Source organism: Pogoniulus pusillus, chromosome 4 (assembly GCF_015220805.1).
Source record: "Pogoniulus pusillus isolate bPogPus1 chromosome 4, bPogPus1.pri, whole genome shotgun sequence".
Classification (NCBI taxonomy): domain Eukaryota; kingdom Metazoa; phylum Chordata; class Aves; order Piciformes; family Lybiidae; genus Pogoniulus; species Pogoniulus pusillus.
This window is the reverse complement of record NC_087267.1, coordinates 5201313-5227799: the sequence shown is the minus strand read 5'-3', so window position 1 is coordinate 5227799 and position 26487 is coordinate 5201313. Positions and strand designations below refer to the sequence as shown.

General features: G+C 39.8%; 1 protein-coding gene and 1 long non-coding RNA gene across 3 annotated transcripts in view; one reads left to right on the top strand and one right to left on the bottom strand.

Moving 5' to 3' along the window:
- Window positions 1-26487, top strand: part of KCND2 (potassium voltage-gated channel subfamily D member 2) — a 306979-nt gene that overhangs the window by 201907 nt on the left and 78585 nt on the right. The window lies entirely within an intron of this gene.
- Window positions 1-26487, bottom strand: part of LOC135174666 (uncharacterized) — a 136534-nt gene that overhangs the window by 97027 nt on the left and 13020 nt on the right. The window contains exon 3 of the long non-coding RNA XR_010302050.1: window positions 1879-1942. This is a non-coding gene — a long non-coding RNA (uncharacterized LOC135174666). The remainder of the gene's footprint in view (window positions 1-1878; window positions 1943-26487) is intronic.

Sequence of the window (26487 nt, the reverse complement as noted above, 5' to 3'; positions counted from 1 at the left end):
ATTAGTTGCCAAGAAGCCAATCTTCATAGAATCATAGAATCAACCAGGTTGGAAGAGACCTCCAAGATCATCCAGGCCAATCTATCACTCAGCCCTATCCAATCAACTAGACCATGGCACTAAGTGCCTCATCCAGTCTTTTCTTGAAGACCCCCAGGGACGGTGCCTCCACCACCTCCCTGGGCAGCCCATTCCAATGGGAAATCACTCTCTCTGTGAAGAACTTCTTCCTAATATCCAGCCTACCCTGGCACAACCTGAGACTGTGTCCCCTATAAAAGTATAGCTTGTATCTTAGACCATAATCTCTCACTCTTCTCTCCTTGTTTTAATGTTAGCATAAAGAAAAGTGTGTAATAACACAGCAGGTGTTAAGCATAATAACGTTCTGCACTACAAAAACCTTTGCCTGGTAAACTAAATTGGAAATTGATGGAAAAGGTCTAACAGCTCTCCTGAATACCCAGATCTGGATAATGATAAAGACTGTTAGTTCTTCCCTCCATTTTAGTTTAGGTAAATGTGTTGCTGAGATCTGATCTATTTAATTGATGGAGATACCAAGTCTGGATATGGAAAGATGCTGAAACACACTAACTGAGATATACATCTTTAATACTTGAATTCTTCTCTGTCAACTAATTTGCTTTATACAATAGAGAGATTCTCCTGAAGGGAGCCTGTAGCCAGCTGAGGGTTTGTCTCTCCTGCCAGGCAAACAGCAGCAGAACAAGGGGACACAGTCTCAAGTTGTGCCAGGGGAGGTGTAAACTGGATGTTAGGAGAAAGTTCTTCACAGAGAGAGTGATTTGCCATTGGAATGGGCTGCCCAGGGAGGTGGTGGAGTCACCATCCCTGGAGGTGTTCAAGAAAAGCCTGGATGAGGCACTTAGTGCCATGGTCTGGTTGATTGAATAGAGCTGGGTGCTAGGTTGAACTGGATGATCTTGGAGGTCTCTTCCAACCTGGTTGATTCTATGATTCTATGATCAGTAATTATTAGACCTCAATGAGAATCTCTCTGCTTTGAAATTTCATTTATGCTTCTTGTTGTATTTAAGGCAGTAGTGGTCTTTGTAAGCCTGAAAGGCTGGACTTTTAGATTGGTTTGGGGAATTCTTCAACACCCCCAACAGTACTGATTTTCAATTTATTCATGTAGATAGGGACATTTCCACTGACTTAAGCTCTGCAAAATTCTCAATGTTTGAGTCGCATCTAGACCTCCCATACTTTCTACATCTATGTGAAGCAGAAACAAGACTGATAGTATCTTAATATAAAAATAGAAACACTTCCTGTTTCTAGCACTCAGTTTTTCTTTCCTTTTTCTCTGATTGCCTCAAAAAAAACATTCAGAGTCCAAACCTTTCCAAAATACACAAGGAATTACCCTACTTCCTTATTGATATGTTCCCTCAAATTCACATTACTACAAAATAATCCAAATAAATACATATTTCTTCCATATAACTGCATTGTGAAAACCTTCAAGTACATACAGTTGGGTCTTTGGGGTTTTTTTTGTAAAATGATACATCATTTCCTTTTAAAAAGACTTCTTGCTTCATATTTTTGCTTCTAGCTGTTATTAGACTCAATCCCCCGTTTTAATTTATAGGAGCTAGATGATATACATTTGAGGCTTCAGAAATGTACAAGTGACCTTTCACATAACATATGTAAGTCTCTGTAGGGAGTAAATTAGCAGTGCCAGAACCAACCCAGAAATTACTCTTGCTTCAGCTGTTGCAGGCAACAAAAATGCTTCTACAAATATATTACCAACAAAAGGAGGACCAAGAAGAACCTCTGTCTTTTACAGGCTGCAGGGGGGAACATACTGTTCAAAGATGAGGAAAAAGATGAGGTACTCACTACTTTTGTTGCTTCAGTCTTTGCTAGTAGGACCAGTTGTTTGCTGGATATCCATCCTGCTGAGCTGGAAGATAGAGATGAGGAGCAGAATGAAGCACAAATAATTCAAGAGAAGATTATTAGCAACCTGCTGCACCACTTAGACACACACAGGTCTGATATAAATGGCAGAAGTGCTCACTCAGCTGCTTTTTATCATCTACTAACAGTCCTGGCTAACCAAGGAGGTCCTGATTGACTGGAGAATGGTCAAGGTAATGCCTATCTACAAGAAGGGTTGGGAGGAGATCTGAAGAACTGCAGAGCTTTCAGTCTGACCTTGCTGCTAGGGAAGCTCATAGAGCAGATCCTCTAAAGTGCCACTACACAGCACATGCAGGACAGCCAGGTGATCAGGCCCAGGCAACATGGGTTCATGAAGGGCAGGTCCTGCTTGGTGAACAGGATCTCCTCTTATGACAAGGTGACCCATTTACTGGATCAGGGGAAGGTTGTAGATGCTATTTACTTGGACTTTAGTAAAACATATGGCACTGTCTCTCACAGCATCCTCATGAATAAACTGGCTGCTCATGGCTTGGATGGGTGGATGCTTCACTGGGTGAAAAACTGCCTGGGTGCCTGGATGCAAAGAGTGGTGGTGAATGGAGTTCAATCCAGTTGGTGGCTGGTCACAAGCAGTGTTCCCCAAGACTGTTTTGGAACTTCTTTTGAATATATTTCTCAGTGATCTGGATGAGAAGATTGAGTGCAGCCTGGGTAGATTTTCAGATAACACTAAGTTGAGAGCGAGTGCTGACATGCTTGAGGGTAGGAAGGCTCTATGGAGACACCTGGACAGGCTGCATCAATAGGCTGAGATCAAGGCCAAGTGCTGGGTCCTACACTTGGGTCACAATAACCCTATGCAACACTACAGGGTTGGGGAATGAATGGCTGGAAAACTGCCCAGAAGAGAAAGACCTGAGGATGCTGGTTGACAAGTCCCTGAACATGAGCCAGAAGTGTACTCAGGTGGTCAAGAAGGCAAATAGTATCCTGGCCTATATCAAGAAAAATTTGATAGGTAGGGCCAGGGAAGTGATTGTCCCCCTGGTAAGGCCACACTTTGAGTATTGTGTGCTGGTTTGAGTCATTCATTACAAAAAAGACTTTGAGGTGATGAGAAGGGCAATGAAGCTGGTGAAGGGTCTGGAGAAGAGGTCTTATGATGCGTGGTTGAGGGCACTGATATTATTTAGTTTGGAGAAGAGGAATCTCAGGGCAGACTACCTCTCTCTACAACTACCTGAAAGGAGTTTGTAGTGAAGTGAATGTTGGTCTCTTCTTCCAAGTAACAGGTGATATGGCCTCAAGTTGCAACAGGGGAGATTTAGATTGGGTGTTAGAAGAAACTTCTTCCCTGAAAGGATTATTGAACACTAGACTAGGCTGCCCAGGGAGGCAGTTGAATCACCATCCTTGGAGGTGACTAAAAGACAAACAGAGGCAGTGCTAAGGGATGTGGTTTAACAGAAGAACTGTTAGAGTTAGGTAACGGTTGGAGTCTGTGATTCTTAAAGGCCTTTTCCAATGCAAACAATTCTATCATTCCATGTTTACCAGTTTACATGCTTACCTTTAATACACTGAATGGACCTTGGTTTGACTGAAAGATATTATTTTAGTATAACAAATGCAATTTAGGAAAACAGTAAAAGAGCCAAACAACTGCACGTGAGTAATATGAGAATACTACAGATTGTTTCCACCTTCCTGAACACTGAAATGTCCTAACGTTGAATATATCTCCTTCAGACACCTTTGATCACATTTCTAGATTGCAGAGACCCTTAGCTGGGGTCCTTCAGGCTGGTACTTGGGGATAGCCCAGCTGTCTCAGGAGAGCTGTGGACATGAGCACAGACTGCACAGTGACTCTAGGAATTTCCCAAGTGGACTGCACCCTTTATCAGCTTCTAATTTCAGACAATCTCATAAATGTCCTTTCAAAAGAGATTGGCAGTCTGTGGAAGTAAATTGTTTTGTAAAAATATGTAGATGGTTATGTAGCAAAACTGCTTAGGTGCAAACAGTTACCATGCAATAAAATGTTGGTGGGAAATTATCATGTTTTATTCCATATTTTGGGCTGAGACTTGAAATTCTATTCCGTTCTCTTTTTTTCTTTACCAGGAGATCTTATAGATACCTTTTTTTAGCATCTTGGTCTATTAACAGCCAAGCAGGTTGCTATTTCAGGCATTGTTTCCTTGTTCTCTGTGTCTGTGACTTTGTGGCTTTCATCTTTGACAAAACCATCATGATGAACCTTTATTACATTTTAGGTATGATTAATAAGTGTGTTAGCCTTCAGCTGTCACCCATGGGAATGAGCAAGGAGTTGCAAAAATTTCTGTAGGAATAATGGAATCCCATTGTGAATCAATGTCTGTATTACAGAATGAGGCTCATGTATATATTTTAGTGAAGTATTTGTGGAAGCAAAAAAATACCTGTTCTCCCCTCAGGGCACTGAGGATGTGGTGCCTCATTCAGTAATGCTTATCACTCAAGGCACAGAATGAGTCAAAAGTAAACAACATTGAATACACTACAGAAGGAATAAGCACATCAAAACCTATTTCATCTGCATTGTATTGAGGTGCTTAGCAGAGCTCTTATTCAGCCTTTGTACTCAGAAAAGAAACCACTGCACAAAAAATGATGTTGCAGAGAGGATGACACAACTTGTCAAAACCACAGAATATTATTCATTGTTACTTACTCATGTTGGCACAAATGACATCATACAACCAAATTTAGGCAGAATCCAGAGAAACTATAAGATCCAAGGGGGAGAAAGTGAAGAATCTTGGTGTTCAAGTCATCTTTTCTCCTCAAATCATCTTTGGGGGCAGGCATAAATAGACACAGATCAACTTCTGGCTACATGGCAGGTGTCACCACAAGGGTTTTGGCTTTTATGACAATAGGACCTTCTATGAAGGCCACAACCTGCAAGGAAGGGATGAAAGGCAGTGGAATCTCTGGCAGCAAGATGACCATCCTGGTGAAGTGGGCTTTAAACTGAAGGACTTGGCAGGGAGGGATCCAAACTGGCAATGCTCAAGCCACCATCACCACCACAACCAATGAGAGAATTAACCAAGCCAACCAGAGTAGCATAAAATATGCCTCAGCTGCCTCCCTAAATGAGAAACAAATAATCCAAACACCTAAAGTGTGTGTATATTAATGCATGAGGTCTGAGACATAAACAAGAGGAGCTGGAGCTCAGTCAGGGAGTTCTATCATAGGTCCACTATTAAATGGGAGAGGTGAACTAGTCACCAACACTGAAAAGGCAGAAGTCTTCAACACCTTCTTCAGCTCTTTCTTTACCGACACTGTTGGATCTCAGGCCAAGGGAACAAAAATGAAGATACAGGCCCAACTTCAGTGAAGGAAAAGTTGGTGTGTCAACTGTTACAGGAGCTTGATCTATACAGCACAGAAGGCCAATAGGATGCTGGTTTGCCTCAACAAAGGCATTACCAGAAGAGATAAAGTCATTGTCCCAGTCTACTCCAGGCCACACCTGGAGCATTACATGCAGTTTAGTCCCCACTGTGTGAAAAAAGATGTAGACAAGTTGGAAAGTGTCCAGAGAAGAACCACAAGAATGATCAAAGGGCTGGAGGACCTGCTGTATGAGGAAAAGCCAAGAGAACTGGGTTTGTTCAGCCTTGAGAAAAAAAAGACTTAGGAGAGACCTTATTACCACATACCCATACATAAGAGGTGGCTGCCAGGAGGGTGTAGATTCCTTTTTGCAAGGAGTCACACAGAAAAGACAAGGGGTAATGGGTATAAGTTATTCCTTGTGAGATTCAAATTGGACTCTATAAGGAAATTCAAATGAGAAGAGTTAGACATTGGAATAATCCCCCAAGAGAAGCAGTGGATTCACCTACGTTGGTCAGTTTTAAGACTCGCCTTGACAGGGATATATGTAGAATACTTCCTAAAGCCAGATCTACCCAAGTGCTGCATTAGCCATGACTGCAGCAGAACGCCATGAAACAAAGGCAATGAGTACCCTTTAACATGGCCCTTGAGAGTTCATCCCCAGCCCGAGAAAATAAGCAGCTTTGCAGATGAGGGGTTTACATTACTAGCTATGGATAGATCACTACCTTTGGGAACATTCAGCACTTTCTCTTAGGATGGCTTAAGAATTTCCCTAGTTTGCCTTTAGGGAGAGAGTTGGAAGCAAGTCAGTATTAACTGCGTCAGAAAAATAGATGTAGATAAGGAGGAGGAGCTGTCCTTTGCCTTTGCATTTTCAGAATGTGTTCTTCTCTACAAATAAGGACAAGCAAGTTTTATGTGGCAGTTTGCAGAGATATGTTGACACAGATTGAGATGCAGAGAGGGAGTGTGCTCAGCCATCAGAGCACTCCAGAAATCCTAACAGAGGGCTCCAGGCAATAACAATCAGACATTGCTATCATAGGAGCTTTTTTTTTCCTTACTGGTTCTTTTCTTATTTCTGATGTGATTTTATTGACTGTGATTAGATCTGTGCCTAAAGTTTCTTAATGGCTAACCCTCATTAAAGTTTCTTATGTCAGTTCACTGTAATGTCATTGGTGATGGCAAAGTTGTTTACTAAGCTACACAGTGTGAATGCCTTGCCTACTGAGGAAGCGTGGTAAACAGTGCTGCATCAAATTTGTGTGGCTATGCAAACTTAAGGCAGTAACTTCTGTGGTGCCTTTTATAGGGCACTATAATTTTTTTCCCTGTAGTTTTGGAAAAAGAAGCAGGGCTGATAAACAAACAGATAAGAGGGAATGTCAAAACTAGGTAGGCAAAATCAGAAGCCAGTCAGAAGACTAAAAAGGAAGAAACTGATTTATCCAACAGCAAAATCCCACAATATTTCTAGACTTTATATAGATTCTTTATTTTTAGCCTATAGAGAACAGATGGAACAGTAACAACAACAAAAAAAGGATATATATGACTAACCAAGTCTCTGAACATGAACAAGGCAACTCAAAATGGAAAAAAACGTGGGGTTTTCTAGCATATAACTCTGCTATTTTTGCCTGCCTCTGTATAGTACATTTTCTCATGACTATTTGAAAATTCTGTTTGGTTGTAAATAGATTTCAAAATCCACCCTGGGAAGCAGCACAGCAGCCAGTTAGAATCATCATACAACTGTTTTATATCCAATAGCCTGCAAATTCGTGCTAGGTATCTATCTATGCATACTTTAGATGCAATGCATGCAAAGTATATATTCATGCTTTAAATATTCTGTCAGAAGAACATGAAGCAAAACCACAAGGAAAAAAAGAAAAACAGTGCAAATGTTTGATTCCTGTTTATGGGATGCAAGAGTTTTACATTTGAACGCTCATCATGAGAATTTATTGGATAGAAAGGGTGACATATGGCCCTTAGAGTCACCATTAAATCTTTTAATCCATAATAGTCAAGTCACTTTATAGTTATGGTAGGCAGCCATAATCATAGAATCATAGAATCAACCAAGTTGGAAGAGACCTCCAAGATCAGCCAGTCCAACCTAGCACCCAGCCCTAGCCAGTCAACTAGACCATGGCACTAAGTGCCTCAGCCAGGCTTTTCTTGAACACCTCCAGAGACGGTGCCTCCACCACCTCCCTGGGCAGCCCATTCCAATGCCAATCACTCTCTGGGAAGAACTTCCTCCTAACATCCAGCCTATACCTACCCCGGCACAACTTGAGACTGTGTCCCCTTCTTCTATTGCTGGTTGCCTGGGAGAAGAGGCCACCCCCCGACCTGGCTACAATGTCACTTCAGGTAGTTGTAGACAGCAATGAGGTCACCCCTGAGCCTAAATTACAAAGTATGTGTCTAACTGCATAGAATCATAGAGTGGGACCTTCTCCCAGGCAACCAGCAATAGAACAAGGGCACACAGTCTCAAGTTCTGCCAGGGGAAGTCTAGGCTGGATGTTAGGAGGAAGTTGTTGCCAGAGAGAGTGATTGGCATTGGAATGGGCTGCCCAGGGAGCTGGTGGAGTCGCCGTCCCTGGAGGTGTTGAAGCAAAGCCTGAATGAGGCACTTGGTGCCATGGTGTAGTTGATTGGGTAGGGCTGGGGGATAGGTTTGACTGGCTGGTCTTGGAGGTCTCTTCCAACCTGGTTGATTTTATGATTCTAAGGATCACCTAGTTCCAGCTCCCAGCCATAGGCTGTACAGCTGTACAGCACCAAGTTGCTCGAGGCCTCATCCAGTCTGGCCTTGGACATAATTATGTTATTTCAGTATCAAAATTATGTATATTTTAAAATATTTCCTTTCATGTTAGCAATATTATGGGAGAAATCCCATAAGTATTCTGCAAGAGTTTGGCTTGGCCATATGCCTGAGAACATGACTACACTTCCATGTAATGTATGTTTTCAGATATTTGTGGCAATGATACTTAGAATTTTATTAACAGACAATGCTATAACACTGAAAAATCTCCCTGAATTTGCTCAAATGTTTTCATTCTTTAAGTGCGTCTGCGCAGTAATGTACTTTCAGAATAATTCTGCTGTTAATGTTTAATTCAAGATTTGGTGATGCTCAGAATAACTCAGATGCAATGTTGGCTGTGGCTACTTGACTGTACCTATTAAGAAACATTGGATGCATTAAAGGTAGAGACCCAGTACTTTAATGTCAGACCCAACCACTATCATAACAAATTGGCCTGCATTTTGAAGTAGAAATGTTAGGCTTTGGATTTCTTCCATATTCTTTTGATAATTCACTGATTATTCAGATTTTTAGAAACATAATTTTCAGACTATATTTACTCATAGGCAGTTCATATATTCTTGTTCCTTAAATAATTATTTATCTTTTCCAGTGTTGACCTCATTATATGTTTTTAGTAGCATTATATTTCCCCTTAGCTACTTTACCCAGCAGTAAAGAAGTTATTGTCTGTTGATCTCTACAAGGCTCTGTTCTCAAATGACCACCCCAATGTCCTAGCTCTGGTTTTGTCTCTGAATCATCTTTCCTGACACACGTGACCAGAACTGCACACGTGGTAGTGCCAAAATCACCTATGACAGTGTCATGTCCACATGTGGCATTTGAATAGGCTGCCCATGGAGGTGGTGGAGTCACCATCCCTGGAGGTGCTAAAAAAAGCATGTAGGCATGGCACATTGGGATACAGTTTAATGGCCATGGTGGTGGTAGGTCAACAGTTGGAGTAGATGTTCTTAGAGGTCTTATTCAACCTAAACAGTTCTATGATTCTCTGATTTCATCCTACATTTGACATTTTATGTACACCTGCCAGTGACCATCTTCAGCACACATAAACACACCAGTGTTTCACAAATGGCTCAATAACACTAAATATGTTTTCTCTTTAGTTATCTCCAGCTACTAAAGTGCTAGATCTCAGCAGAGCTTTCTTGGTCATGTCCTTATGTATATGTCTTTACATGTCACATTAATGATGTTGATCTGTTGTGATATAGGTTTAGATATAATATTCCTATGATATCCTACTTCTTCCCTTGACAGTGTTTGTCAGCTTACTACATTACTCAACTTTCTGTCACAGTCAGCTGCAGTGCAGAAGCAATGTTATATGGGGGGGACAACCAACAAAACTCCCACACTCAGGAATCTGGCATATAAATCTTTCTGTTGAAGATTAGTTAGTTTGCTTCTATGAAGCTACCAAAGGCATCAAAAAATGAGTGAGCAATGTTTTTTTCAGAACTGCTGTGGCACTCACTGCCCACCATTCTAAGACATATAAGGACTTGCTTTGCAAATAGTACAAATATCTTTCAATGCATTAGATATATTTTTCCAAATGCTAGAAGCCATCAGTAGGAACCTTTTTTCAATTCTTTCTACGTTTCTGGCAGAGCAGAAATACAAACTTCCCACCCTGCCAAGCAGCTCTGCATCACACCTGCCCTTCACAGCTCACATTGATACCTCCTGTGCATCCTATTCTGATAAGCCCTGTAGAAAGCTTTCCTGAGACAAAGAATGTGAAGGCACTCACATGTAAAAGCATTTAAATGTGAGACACTGCAGTTCTGACCTGGACTTAGAAGTTCATCTGTTCATTTAGCCCCTGATTTCACAGTATCACAGTATCACCAAGGTTGGAAGAGACCTCACAGATCATCAAGTCCAACCTGTTACCACAGAGCTCAAGGCTAGACCATGGCACCAAGTGTCACGTCCAATCCTGCCTTGAAGTGCCCCAGGGACGGCGACTCCACCACCTCCCCGGGCAGCCCATTCCAGTGTCCAATGACTCTCTCAGTGAAGAACTTTCTCCTCACCTCAAGCCTAAATTTCCCCTGATGTAGCTTGAGGCTGTGTCCTCTCGTTCTGGTGCTGGCCACTGAGAGAAGAGAGCAACCTCCTCCTGGCCACAACCACCCCTCAGGTAGTTGTAGAGAGCAATAAGGTCACCCCTGAGCCTCCTCTTCTCCAGGCTAACCAATCCCAGCTCCCTCAGCCTCTCCTCATAGGGCTCAAGGCCTCTCACCAGCCTCGTCGCCCTTCTCTGGACATGTTCAAGCATCTCAATGTCCTTAAATTGAGTGGCCCAGAACTGGACACAGTACTCAGGGTTGCCTTCAAGCTCTCTTTTGATGTAAGTACATTGCATGTGTGGATGGGATTACCTAATCTTTTGTTATACAACTTCACAGTACCAAATCACAAGCAATCAGGGACAGGTAGACCAGAAGAGAGGTGTTTGAACAGCCATGCAGTTAAGTTTCTCATTTCCTGGAGTATAGCAATCATTAAAACAGCATTACTTGAACGTTGTCAAAGTGTCCATTAGGTGAATGGATTTCTCTAGTGCATCCTTAGGTAGCAGAATACACATCCATTGAATTTCATGGTTTACTTTTAGATATACAGGAATTTACAAACAGAGCAGTATTATGCAGGAAATTTCCTTGTCTCATAAAAAGAAACACTACTACACTGTCACTGTCACTGCAAGTGTCTCATTGAAAACTTGTCAAAGTTAAGTTTCTAAGTCATTTGAAAGTTCAAACAAAAGTGTTCATCCTAAGTGTCACTAACACTAGGGCCTATACACGTAAGTGATGCAGGTTTATTTCGAGGTGTTTATCCTGTAAGTACTTCTAAAGGCATTACTTTATTACATTTGGCAATTATTTTTTCTCCATAAATTTCTCATTCAGCAGAAGGGCTCAGGCTGAGGCATGCAGTAATTAGCATTTCTTCAATCATTTCTATAAGGTGTTCATTATGGTCAGGAACTTGTTTATGCAAACTCTTACTCACCAGATGCACTGTTTCTATGCATTCAGTTATAAGAATTTATTCCCATTTGCTTCTTTGAGTGACAAAGGGCACTGCCAGTGCAAAGTCAGTACAACTATGAGACAGTGATCTGCTTCTCTTACCTGATTATCATGTGCAGAGCTGCTAACTGAATAGCTAAGTCACTATAACAGCTTATGTGTCAGTCAATAAGCAAACAGAATCGAATTAGTTTTCTGGTTAATTTCCCTCCCTCCCCCCACTTCATTTACAGAGCAAGAAAGTGTATTAGCTTAGGCAGAAGTGAACAGAAAGTTGCACAGTGTCACGTAGAAAGTATTGCTTTACAAAATGCAACTGTGCCTCAACACATTTGCATATCTGAGTACCTGAAGCATTGAGCATTCAGCAATATTGCTACATATTTTAAACCCATACTTATTGTGCCAAAGTGTAAAAAGCTTTGCAGTCATGGTAGACTATATTAAAATCTGTTTTGCAGAAATCATGTGGTTTATTTCATAACATTACATTAAAATAGTGAGTAGTGTGAATACCCTCCTCCTGTTCTGCAAATGCAAAGAAAACCTATCTGTAGGTAAAGAAGCAAAATAGCAGGAAATAAGTTATCATCTTTTTTTTTCTCCCTTCCTTTTGGAAAGACTTTGTTTTTTATTGTAATCCACACAGCTAATTTAGTTCAGCAAAACTCAGAAAACATACTGGACTGCAGTTTAATTGTAAAATCAGTACAGATCATTCTGATTTACCAGACTGTCTCAGTTCCTTGTGGTAAACGACATTGAATTCGTTGTGCCAATACAACCCATGTGAGATGAATATATATAGCTCTTACACTACACCACCTTTGCTCACTCCTTGTTTTCCAGTGCCCAGTGCCAGGAGATGTTATTCTAATCAAAAAATTTGAAGGGGAGATTAAGAAAATAGAGATACCCTGCACCACCACTGCTTCTGTTGTGCTGGTTTGAGCCTAATTGGAATATTTTTACTGAGAGAAATTAAATCCTTAGCTGTGAGAAGAAAAAAAACAAAAAAAAAAAACAGTAATCTGTATCCCCCATTCTTCTGCTGAGAAACACAACTAGTCAAAGTATAGATAAAACACTCACTTCTCACACACTGCTCAGCCCTTATGTCGGGCTGTGCCTTCTTTCTTCCTGATGGTCTGGTCTCTGTGGTTGCCTCTGCCTTAACTCTAATCCCATCTAACCCTTTTTCCTCTAACCTCCTTGTTGTCTTTTTGATATCTCACCTCAGATCTCCAGATTTATCACATGAGATATATGTGGGTTGATCTGGTTATTTCTGAAAGGGGGGATTGGGTCAGGAGCCTCTTGGCGACTCTGATTGTTTCTGGGAGGGGTATTGTGTTTCTGTACTACTTTTAACCTGTATATATCTGTATATATTGTAAATGTCTGCTAAGCTGTAAATATAAAGCTTCATTTCTTAATTTCCATGTGGCTGAGTCTATTCTGGGTGATTTCATAAGAGTGGGGGGGCGGGTAACACCCAAACCATCACATCTGTCCATAAACATAATAGATGCGCATCTCTCTCTCCCTTGTGTCAAAATTGCTGCAAGTTAATAGATTTGACTTTGGCAAGGAACAGAAAACTCCATACTCCGTTACCAATCTCCTCAGCCAGTTCCTTCATCCCACAAATCTCTCTTTTGGGCAAGATACAGTTCTGTGGCACTTGGGTTTAGTCTGCACTTCGTCATGTGTTTATACTCTTTATGCAAAAATTATTCTGAATTTTGGAAAGCTCTTAAATGGCAGTGTCCCTGAGCAGATGGAGGTTGCACAGCACACAAGGAGGGTGGTATTCAGTCCTGAGGTAAGTGATATACCCTGATGAGGACGTAATACAGTCATAACAGTATTCAAAGTGTTCACTTGGCTCAGGACCACAAGTCATGGAATTCATTATGGTGCACTTCTTGAAATAATCGTACACATCCTAGCTGCTTACAGACACATGCACTTCAATTTAATTGAAGCATACAGTCTTAAGTAAAACATGTTAGGTATCTGAAAGCTGATTTCTGAAAGAGCCAAGAGATCATTTTTTTTTTCCCAACTGCTAATTTATGGTTTCCTGGTGATAGATTTTAATGTTGTAAGAAGACTCCTTTCCTGCCCATCTGATGTTGCCTGAATCCATCGAGTAGTGTCTGTTGGTACCAGGTTTACACATGGCTTATTTGTATTCCTTTTAATATTATGTTGGGATGTTAATATGTGAATAACTTGAAAATGTGTCTCCCCTTACAATATAGATGTCAGGTGTCACTGACACAAAACTTACAGAAAAACACACTGGAAGCCACATTTACAGATTTATGCATTGTTAGCACATTTGCATACTTTGTACAGAGAAATATTTTGAAGGGCAAAGAATCCTAATGATCTGATAGAGAGAGAAGTCTGGGCTTCTCTTTGTCTTAACTGAGTCTCCTAAATTGGAAGGCTAGTAGCAGTAGGTTGCCTCTGCAATCATTGGATGGAGGCAGACACATCTAGAAGGCAATTGAACCCCCTTCAGTACGTGATTTGGGGATTTGTGTTGATCCTGAACATAAGTGGTATGAACCCAAGCCAGAACTCAGACTTTATACAATGCCCTTGTATAATCCTGACATTAAAATTATACTGTGTGGCTCCTTAGAAATGAGTTGTTGCTTACTTTCAGAAGTGATCCAGGGAATACTAACAGAAAATAGATGCATATGGCTTGTTGCAACCCATAGTAATATGCAGTGGCCTTTAACAAAGAAGTTCGTGAGGGGCCTGGAACACAAACCCTATGAGGAGAGGCTGAGGGAGCTGGAGTTGTTTAGCCTGGAGAAGAGGAGGCTCAGGGGAGACCTTATTGCTGTCTACAACTACCTGAAGGGAGGTTGTAGCCAGGTGGGGGTAGGTCTCTTCTCCCAGGCAACCAGCAACAGAACAAGGGGACACAGTCTCAAGTTGTACCGGAGGAAGTACAGGCTGGATGTTAGGAGGAAGTTCTTCCCAGGGAGAATGATTTGCCATTGGAATGGGCTGCCCGGGGAGGTGGTGGAGTCACTATCCCTGGAGGTGTTCAAGAAAAGCCTGACTGAGGCACTTAGTGCCATGGTTGATTGGCTAGGGCTGGGTGCTAGGCTGGATTGGATGCTCTTGGAGGTCTCTTCCAACCTTAGATTCTATGATTCTAAGTAAGTAGCACATGAGGAAGCTGATTTTGTTAAAAGTTTGAGGTAAAGAAAAAGGTTTTGTTTGTATGCACATACTTCTTAGTGAGTTGCTCCTCTGCATGATTTTCTTAAGGAAATGCTTTCATTAACAGCAACCATGCTGTTGACAGAAATAATGGGGGGTTTAATTCTTTTTGGCAGCAATTTCTTATTTCAAGCATCTATGTCTTCAGTACAGAAATCAGAAGTAGAAGCCTATTTTTTTTATTTACAAAGAGTAATGATGTCATATATATATATATATATATATATATATATATATATATATATATATATATATATATATATATGTGTGTGTGTGTGTGTGTGTATATAATGTTCCACAGGCCATCTGTGCATGATAAGCAAAAGTCTGCTACTTCTGTGTGTGTGTGTACAGGTGAATCTAAATATAGGGATTCTTCTATTTAACAGTGTGTCTGTATGTAAGTTTACTTCTAAAGTTTCCCAGGTAACTTTCTAGAATATGGAACTTTCCTAATTTCTGTATATTAGATGATGATGTGCATTACAACCATTGATCAAATTGACCTCGTAACAATTACTTCCCAGACTCACACACTTCCACTTAAACCTGGGAAAAGAATGGAAGTCATTTTTAGGATTGCACAAAATGCATATGCAAAATGCACCTTTGAAATAAAGAGGATGTGTACTGTGAGAGAGTTTAAAAGTATCCTTCGGTTCTCATCACTGATGACCCTATCTAAGATCTTATCTTGAGCCATCTTACCCATACTGATAACACTGAACCCAGTTTTCTGTGTCACTTGCTTCATGTATTTGTTACTATCATATTTTTATAGTGCCAGAAATTCCTGAAGCCTGAAGGCCAATGTTCCCACTGTCAGGAATTATTCATACTTGACTGGATTGCTGGATCACAGGAAATGGATTACTGCTAAAAGAAGAGACCAGACCCATGTCAAATCTATTTAAATGGAAAGAACATTTCTTTTCTAATGTCATTGTTGCTTTGGGTCCAATCTGAGAAAGTAAATCTCTAAGAGTAATGTTAGCGCCTTGGAGGCACTGGAAAAATCACTTTTCTGTGTGCTTCAAAAGAATCCTCTAAAGATTTTAAGAAATTAATCCCAACTACCCTGAAATGATCTACAGAAAGTTGTCATTAAGATAACTGATGATTTGTTGAAATCCTACAATAATCTGCAAGCTAATGTGAAAGCCTTTGAGGGAATACATTAAGGGATTCTCTCTGTGGCAAATTATTAAATTCTTGGCAAGGGAAAGCAGAGGATACTCACTTGCCAAGCTTCAGCTTTCCACTGTGGTGCATGTAACAAAGCATGCAAGCTGGAGGAACAAGCCTGGAGACCTTTGGAAGCTGTCCTCTCCATTTTACAAGCTGATCTTCCATATACTAGCTTCCCATTACTACCCAACCAATGGTCCTTGTGGTTTCTGTGGACCAAAATTTTAACTCCTCACAGAAGAAACAGCTGGAACAGATTTCAGTTCACCCAATCTGTCTGTCTATGCCATAAAAGCAAAATGAAGATTAACTAAATTCAAATCATTTCTTGAGGGTTTTGCCTAGCTTGTTCTTTGATTTTCCACACATTTCTCTTGTGTTGTACCTTACCCAAAGCAAGATTAATTTCTTAACTCAAATTTCCTTTAATGTTAGACCTTGCTTGCAAAGTGGCCTGAAATTCAAGTACAAAATTAGCAGTGGGACAGACTTGGATGTGCTATATATATTTAAGAAGTACCATTATATATCCAAAGAGTGAAAGTTTCCTCTGAGCGATAAAGGTGAAGTTGCTCTATAGTAGTTCTGCTCTGTAGATGGAGAGGTTGGGAAACTTCCTTGCAATGAAATTGTTGGCCCAGATTTCTCGATCTGACTAAACTATCCAACTTGAACTGAGAAAATGCAAGATAACTTTATGTTGTGCTCGTACTGTACAGATCCTGAAGACAGCTGAAGACTAGACAACATCTTGCATAATAGGCACAATAATGTACAACCATAAGAATCCTTCTTGCGTCTGACATCCTTCTTGCATCTTTCAGTCCCAATTCCTCTAATTTCTTGGGACACCAAGCGATAGATTTCTTTTCCTCAGATCTGTTTTGCTAGGAATTGAAGCTTATAAAGGCATAATACAGCACATCTGTGGCCTGAAATCATATCTCTGAGCAAGGTGAAATCTCATGAGGTGAAGCCACTGCCTATAGTGACTCACTAAAGCAGGAAATTTGGGGAAGGACTGCATCAGCTCTGAAGAAGTTACCACTTTTCTTCCTTTTCATCTAAAAACACTGGGTGCAAGAAGAGAAAAGGAGAAGTGTGAGTGCAGAGTACAGCCTGTGAAATGACTGATATGTGTGACTCCCAGTCTGAATCACATGTTCTCTCTGAGCAAAGTTTAGCAAAAGGATTTATGACATGGAAAGGAGTACTGCCTCTTTCCCGGGTCCCACTCAAGAGAGTTGCCAATGAGTACCACTGGCCATTAGTGAAGAGTTTCATTCCTTGTTCCAGGATGGAAGCCCAGTGCCTTTTTCTTTTTTAACATGTTTTATTGTGTTGTCTTCAGTTCACACCTACAGAAGTACTGTTCCCATTATACATGTAAGGATATGGATCTCTCCTGAGTAATTCCACTTTTCTGGCCTTACATTTTTGTGGATAAGCCATTAGAATGTGTTCACATCTGCCTGGTCTATAAATCAGTGGTGAATTTTAAGGAGTGGCTGAAAACATTGGGCTCTAGAGCCCCAGAGGGTTTCCCCTTTCTTGTTCACCTGGGCAGCTATGGGTCCATACTATTTTTATGGCACCACGAAGTGGGACACAGGAAAGGGGACACATGCACACACAAATATGCACGGAAGATGCATTTCCTTGATCCTGTCTCACATATACACACAGTTGTGCATGCATTTGAATCATAAAATCGTAGAATCAACCAGGTTGGAAGAGACCTCCAAGATCATCCAGGCCAACCTAGCACCCAGCCCTATCCAGTCAACTAGACCATGGCACTGAGTGCCTCATCCAGGCTTTTCTTGAACACCTCCAGGGACGGTGCTGCCACCACCTCCCTGGCAGCCCATTCCAATGCCAATCACTCTCTCTGTGAAGAACTTCCTCCTAACATCCAGCCTAGACCTCCCCCTCGGCACAACTTGAGACTGTGTCCCTTTCTATCTTCTCTTCTGCTTTCACAGAACAAGCAAGTATTCTTATAATAAGAGCCATATATTGAACTATATGAGGAATAAGCTGATAGTGGAGCAGACAGAAAAATCAGTTGTGCTTGTGTGTGTGAATGAGTACAATTCCCAAAGGAAAATAAAGCAAATACTACTAATATATATTTTAAATTAGATAAACATTCTGCAGGAATATGTAGTAAAATTTGCAGATTTGATGATAACAGTCCTCTAGTGGAATGATTTGAGTGGGATGATTTGAGGTAATGAATGGGAAATGAGTGTTTCGTGTCTCCAGCTGGAGGGGCCTGTTCAGAAGATAGGTAATACTGCCATCTACAACATGATCTTGTACTTTAGATCCCTAAAGCCAACACTGAAATGAACATATTAATTCATGACAAACAGAGACCACTGAATAAGAATGCCTTGGTGAGTTACATGTTTTAGAAATATTAATCATACTCCCCATTGAGAGAAAATGCATTTATGCTCTGAAGTATTAATTCATGGAGTACATGTAAAGGTGTGTTTTATTTCAGGTTAGTAACTGCTATGAGATCCCTCCCTTTAAATTCCTCTAGATAACCACAGATTAACAAGAAATTTATTTCACATATCTGAGCTTGTTTCTGTTGATAAGCCTTCTGGCACAATACCTGGTTTCCTTGAATACTAGCTTAGAGATACGCTGTACTTTTACACAATACACTGAAGAGAAATAAAGATTAGAACAACTGGTGATGATTTTTTTTTTTTATGTAGGAAAATAATATTGAGAACATATTGAGCTGAAAAAGTAATAGCAATGTTTGGCAAGGGGGCAAATATCTATGTTATTTTAGATGGAAACAAAGTGCGTGGTGGGGAATTGATGTTTTGGAGATGATGATGCTATGCTCTTTTCTGCAATTATAAATTATAGAATGAAAACAGATAGAAGTTGGTACTCTTTTTTTTTTATGTCTTCCATATCTGCCATTAATACAATGATCCCATTAGCTATTAAGAAAACAAGGCATATTCTTCCACTGTGCATTGCCTTCCTTTGAGTTCATAGAATCAACCAGGCTGGAAGAGACCTCCAAGATCATCCAGTCCAACCTAGCACCCAGCCCTATCCAATCAACCAGACCATGGCACTAAATGCCCCATCCAGTCTTTTCTTGAACACCTCCAGGGACGGTGCCTCCACCACCTCCCTTCATTTATCCCACTTCAAGATTCAGACACTCTTTCATGGAGTATACAACTTAAGAAATACAAAAACCATGAATTACTTTTAATAGAGCTTCTTAAAATACTTCTGTTTAAATGAATTCCTTTTTAAGGCAGTTATAGAAAAAAAATCTTATGGAAGTTGTTTGTTTTACTAGCCTGAGTTACCAGTATTGAAGTTTAGCAGTGGGAAAGAAGAACCTGAGTCCAAAGTTCAGGCTAGAGACTATGTGGCTGGGGAGCAGCTCTGCAGAAAAGGCGGTGGGGGTCAAGGGAAGTGTCTTTCTAGAGTATTGAGTCCAGTTTTGGGAAAGACAGGGATAAACTTGTTCAAATTCAGCAGAGGTTCACCAAGCTGGTCAGAGGACAGGAGAGCTTGCTCTGTGAGCAGATGCCTCTGAAGGAAAATAGTTTCTTCAATTTGCTAAAAAGAAGGCTTAATAGCAGTTTGCCATACATGTAAGGAGAGAACCAAATTCTTCCAAGTGATGCAGGGTGGGAGGATGAGAGACTACAGGTAGAAGTGGAATCGTGAGGCTTAGTTTGAACATTAGAGCAGTCAATACCTGTGATTTGTGTCTATTTTAAGCAACTTGCCCTAGAGAGCTACTCAGGTCCCTCTCAAGGTGAATGTTTCTAGGGTCAGTGGCACTTGTAATGGTGGCAATGCTGTCCATGGTGCTACTGCTACATGGCAGTGCTGTACATGGTGCATTTCTTTTAATTACAGCCATAAAAGAAATAAGCAATCTGTTCATCAATGTTATATATATATATATATATATATGATATCCATACTTTATAAGTTATAATTTTTGCATTATCTTTTATAAAGATGAACAGAAAAGTGAGACCTGAACTGCAGATTTTTCTTATGTATTCATCTATGTGCACAGAAACATAAATATAAGAATATACAATACAATGTTATTCAGGACAAAAAAATTAGCATGTTAGGTATGATGTGTGAAAAACTCCTTTAGGATGTTGGTAAATTTAGTCTGTCCAGTTGACAGGTCTTGGACATGTTTTGATAGAAAATATTAATGCCTTCCTTTAAAATATATATATATATATATGTATGCATGTTATATAACATAATGACTTTGTAATATAGTTCTTATAGATATAGTTATACATTTCCCTTCTGGGTTTGTTTTTTCTATTTTTCAAAACTTCAGTGAGGCAGCATTGAGTCATCATATGGTGGCCTTTAGTGTGGGGGAGAATGTGGCAAGTTGAGATTTATGTTTAAGTTGCATCAGTGCACTTCTTTATTGTTAATATAAGTTCAGTCAGTAGTGAGTGCAAAGCAAAGAGTCAACAAGTTTTAAATAAACCTTCAGCAATCAATTCTCAATATCTCCTTCACAAAGGAAAGTAATTGCTCAGAGTGTTGAAGAACAACAGCATTTCTCATTAGGTGTTATTAGTTGAAATAAGTAGAGTGAAACATTTATGTAATTTTTTGTGATGTTACACAGCAATAGCATGTAACTCTGTATGTGATAAATATCACAGTATCACAGTATCATCAGGGTTGGAAGAGACCTCACAGATCATCAAGTCCAACCCTTTACCACAGAGCTCAAGGCTAGACCATGGCACCAAGTGCCACGTCCAACCTTGCCTTGAACAGCCCCAGGGACGGCGACTCCACCACCTCCCCATATCTTACCATAGTGCACAGTGTCAAATGAATTAACACATCTTATCATTTGGAAATGATGAAGCACATTCAGTAACTGAAAAACAAAAAAAACCCCAGCCAAACACACTAGAGAAACAGCAAAGCAAAGCATTAGTTATTAATAGCAGAATCTAATGATCTTTTAAAATGTTCCCAGCAAAAATTACTCAATTTGACATCCATTTCCTATGTACATCTGACTTAACCCACATTTCTTTCTATCTTAATAGAAGCTTTACTGCACACATATTCATCCCAAAGGAAAACCAGGAGTCACAATCATAGATTGAGCTGGCCCCTCTTCATTAGTTAAAGGTATGGTAAAATAGCTGGTCCTAGGCACTCTTGAGAGACCCAGAATTGCAGTTCTTGCTGTTCTATCTTAGCCTTCTTTCATCCTCCTAATGCTAAGTTTCTACAGACAAGTGTCTGCTGTGCCTTCCTCCCAGTTTAGCTTTCATCTACCTAAACCAGGAGAAGCATCATAAAGGCTGGATTTTTTGATCTGCCTACTCATTGCCATATTTAGGCCAAAGTATCAAAAAAAAGTTCATTAATTTTATATGCCTTCACCATTTATTTTAAGAAACTGGGTCTTGCATTTTGATAACCTCCATCATATCTAGAATCAAAGCTATACAGTTTCAAGAACTAAGAAAATTAAGCTTCTCATAATTCAGGATGAGTCTCAGGAAATTATGCTGAAAGGAGACTGCCACATTACTCTCTCTCAGGCTCTTAGATTTGTCTGTAAAAAGTTTTTCTCAGCCCTAGCATTCTGTTTTTGAAGAACAGGAAATGTCCTTCGAACTCTTAATTGCAGTGCTCCTCTCAGTCTAGACAAGACTTTTAAGTGTGCACTTAGACAAATTATTGTAAGGAATGCTTGGTGTTAAGAACACAGAGGAGAATGCTTAATTAGTCTAGAGAGGTTGCCTACTTCACATGCTGATATTGATGTCCATTTTATCTCTTCTGAGCTTAGCCATCATCATTTCAGTGGGCTTGCAAACACCTAACTTAGCAAAACCACAAAATGTAGGAAAACCAGAATAACTTCAAGTGATTCTCAGCCTCTGCAGTGACAACAACTAAACAAAATAAAACAACCCCCCCCAAAAAAAAAACAAACCAAAAAAAACACACCACACCACTACTGCTGCCAGGCTCTCTGGAAACTGAATACATCCTGTGCGCTGCTGGGACATTCTGTTCCACAGCACACTCCCACTCTCTTGCATGTGCTTTCAATAGTATCATCTTCATAGTGACGTTTTCTGTGGAAGGAACTAGAAGGGTACCAACTCTTTGCTTCTTTTTCACAACGTGAGGGTAATTTAATAACAATGAATCCATCACTGACTGGCAGGCGGCAAATGAACTTGGCAGCTCTGGATCTAATACTTGGACTGAAAGAGCAAATAGTCTCCATATATTTCAAGACATTTCTAAAATCTTCTTCAGAAAGAGTTCCCTCTCTATCAAAAAAAGTTCTGTTTTCCTTCAAAATTTCTACAAAATTGGAGGGATGGTTTGTGTGGGGATTTTTGTTTTGGTTTAAATATGATCAGCACCTTGAAGGCACTGATTTTCAACTGACTTTCATTACTGGAATTCACTCCAGCAAGGGTTTAGCTACTTTATCACATCTTCAGCAGAAAACTTTCTAACAGATAATGCCTCTGCCTGCTTTCCTAATAAGATCAGATATTTGAACAACATGGTTTCCAATAAAAGAGTTTCTTAGGGTGCAGAGAACTGTATTGCTCACTCCATAGAAAACCCTCTGAAGACGTCCGTTTATTGCAAACTGTTAGAATAGGTAGTCTATTTTGTTCTTCACTTTGGTTTACTGACTTCCCTGGAAAATACACAGAGAGAGTGATTTGTCATTGGAATGGGCTGCCAGGGAGGTGGTGGAGGCACCGTCCCTGGAGATGTTCCAAGAAAAGACTGGATGAGGCACTTGGAGCCATGGTCTAGTTGACTGGATAGGGCTGGGTGCTAGGTTGGACTGGATGATGTTGGAGGTCTCTTCCAACCTGGTCGACTCTATGATTATTCAAAATGAAACTTTTAATTTAAGTGTCTTCTTGCATAATCAGAAACAGCTCATACATTAAATTTGCTACATTGGAAAGAAAAACCTGAAAACTTCACAGAACCATAGAGCAGTTGACTTTCAAAGCAACCTCTTGGCATTTGTAGTTAATCCTCTCCCCTGTTCAAAACAGGCTCAATCAAATAGAGCAGGTTACTCAGGACATTGTCTAGTTAAGTTGTAAAATTTGCACAAAAGTGGAGACTGCGAAGCCATTTCAGCTATCAGGAGGTTCAATTCTGTTTGCATCCTTTAAGCTTACAAAAAATGAACAAAACACTGATTCGTTACAATCACAGAATCATAGAATAGAATCATAGAATCAACCAGGTTGGAAGAGACCTCCAAGATCATCCAGTCCAACCCACCAGCCAGCCCTAGCCAGTCAACTAGACCATGGCACTAAGTGCCTCATCCAGGCTTTTCTTGAACATCTCCAGGGACGGTGCCTCCACCACCTCCCTGGGCAGCCCATTCCAATGCCAATCACTCTCTCTGGGAAGAACTTCCTCCTAACATCCAGCCTAAACCTCCCTCAGTACAACTTGACACTGAGTCCTCTTGTTCTACTGGTGGTTGCCTGGTCTAATATCCCAAGGTTCTTCTTAAAATATGATTGAGGTTACATTTTTGATCTGTTTTCATCTGGTTAGTTTTACAACAAATGTGAGAGATCATAAAGTGCTGTCTATACAAGGTTAAATAACAGTGTTACAAACTTTATTTACAGAGCCCTTCGCTATTCAAGACTACTTAGAGGGGTAATAATTCTGCCACATCATAGTTAAGAATATTACCTTTACTTTTCTAAACAGTAGGGTTCATCCAGCTTTTAAATAGACAGCAGTACCATAGGGATCTCAATGACATTTGAAACAAAATAAATCAGATATTACTTGAGTAGATTATTATATGAAAGGTAAGATATGAAACCTGGCCTAATACAGGTCTGAGCATGGAAGACTTTAATATCTGCTTTAGGAATATTGACACAGAATACTAGAAATGCACCTTAAGGTATGTTTTTGTTCCTGGATCCAGAGCAGATAAATAGATGCCAACTAGGATTTTCCAGTAACTTGTGTTTCATGACTAGTTCAGCTTTCACAGTGATGATGGGAAATTCTATTTGACTTTCCCACAATGTGTCTTTCAGCTTTTAATGCTAAGTATTGGACCAGAACCTGGACCAGTCTAAGAGTCCCTGCCACTATGGAATCTCCACAGGCAGTCTAGAAAGTTATTTAAGGATTCTCCACGTCAGAAATCCCTAAGGTGTGCACACCAAAAGCAGAAATGAGGATAAGGAAGAATAGGTGATCGAAGGCTGTCACTGCACTGTGACAATGCCCAGCTCTGGCATCGCACACAGGACTTATACAGCTGAGGCACTTTGGAGACCTTCTCATGTGACCTATTTGGCCATTTTTAAGCCCAAGACCAAGAAAAGAGCATGAAATGCAATAAGTATATAAACATAAGAAAGACTTTTTTCAATTTAATTGTATTCTTCTCTCATTAAAACCCCTTACTGCTCTCAAAACCTTGTTTCAAGAACAAGTGTTTCAAGTTGCTTTAAAGAAGATGTGACCCGAGACAGGAAACATGAATTAAAATCATACTAATGGCAATTAGCTATTGACATATGACTAGCATGATGTGTACCTGACAATCTACCCTTCAGGTTGAGATCTCAGCCTGCCTGAAGGATTATTTCTCAAGCACAGAAGGCTGAGCTGTTCCCTGATGGACTGTCCAACATACAGTGGGACAGGTCCACAAAAATGTGATGACCAAATAAATACACTGGATGCCATGATTGTAAGTGATATGTCTACATCATCATGTATCTGCATAATTTTGTAATCTCTCTTGTCTTTCATTTATTGTGTTCTTCAGAAGCATGTCAGGGTGAGAATTTGTGGCTTGGTGTTACAGCTGCAGCTTCATGTACTAACTGGGCAAACCTGCTGAACTTGATATGTAACAACTCAGGAAATAGACTCCAAGATTTTCGGTCTTGGAGGGAGTAAGGTAATATAAATCCAGAGAGGAAGTTTATTCCTTTGTCCTTTTTCAAACTTCAGCTTACAGTTGGTGTTCTGGTGTACATTTAAGTCCTGATCCAGTAACTGAGCTTTGGTGCTATAATAGCTGTCAGTCACAACACTGATTTCTTAGCAGGTACTAAGCATTCAATAGCTTCCATTGACTTTTCATCTAGGAATGTTCAGCAAGTAATAAGAAAGAGAAAATACACAAAGGTATTTAAGAATGTAAATGTCAATTGAAATATGTCAATGAAAGTTGAAGCATCTAAACAGAAGCCTATAGAAGAAGTTCCCCAGCTAATTGATTCAAAAAGTTAGTTCTATCATCAAGGTTTTTAGGGAATTGAGAAAGAGATGGCAAAGCATGATGTTTAATCCAAAGTAGCTCTGCTGCGTTTTTTTTAATGCTGGGGAAGTGCTGACTGAATTTCTCTTCTCTGCTTTCCTCTGAATTGAATGCCATCAAGAACAGATTGAACCTGAGTCCTTAGTAAAGTATATGCGTCTGTCTTGGCAGTGGCATTTTGTGTTTACCTCTGATTTACATAACTGATTGCTTTTAACAAGAAATGGTAGCTACCTAAGGCCAAAAGTTGCCAAAACAATTGTATTAAATGTTCTGCTGCCATTTTCTTTGGGATGAAATAGCTCACCTTTCTTTTAATGTGATCCAGTTTTCTCACTGTACTACCATTCATCCTTGCACAAACTATTAACAGAGAGAGAAATGAAAAGCTATGAATGCAAAGAGAAATTTCATCTACCAAGTATATGTTCCTTGCTGTTCAGTTACTCACGTTCTTGCTATCTATGGATGTATTTAATTTCAGCTAAGTAGCAGTAGATAGACACTGGCAAACACTTCAGTGAGAAGAATTGTCTTTGCTTTTTTCAGCCTTTGACCATACTTTACATTACTAAAGCATACTGTACTTCATAGTAAGTACTTTGATCCCTATGTAAGAAGCAGCTAATGGAACCCATTCCTATGTCTGATCTAAAATTCTTATGTATGTGCCATTCCACTTTTCAGAAATCAAGTTTAAATTACAAATATCATAAATGTGGTTTCCTAATAACATACATTGCTTTTGAAGATTGATTGTTCAGCAGTTTTCCCTTTTGGTATTTTCAGTCTACTCTGTGGCCTTTGAAAAGTCTAGTAATATAGTGAGCTTTCAATGAAATTTATTATCCTTTTTAGGCTACATATAAATATCTTAAATAAAACGTTGGCATCAACATCAAAGCACTAAATATGTCTTCTGTTCTCTCCAGCTATTCCATATTTTATGTGTTTGATGTTAATGTGAATGTGATATTCAAACTTAACAAATGTATGGCAAAGGAAAAAGTAAATGTCAATAAGCTTTGTTGAACACTTATTAAATGCTTGTGTTGTATAAAAAGCTAAGAGAGTCTATAAATCCTCTGTACCACCATTATGTGCTACTGTAAGTTATAAAAATATTTATAAACCTCTATAGAATATATTCAAGAACTTCTTCCAAAATATTAATAAAAGCTACTAATGTATTAATATCTCCCTTATTGCTCAAGGCTCTTTCAGTTATCTGCTTCTACCAGCCTTAAATTGGACATGTTATGGTGCACAATGAATGTTGCCATCCCAAAAGAAAGGATGGTTTTTCCTTTTTTTTTTTTTTTTTGTTAAATCAAAAAAGTGCAATAATTGAAACATCTTCTGCTTGTTTTTAATGTTTTCAATTAAAGTCTAGCAATGAAGTGACAGTATTTGTCTAAGTTAAAGTTCTG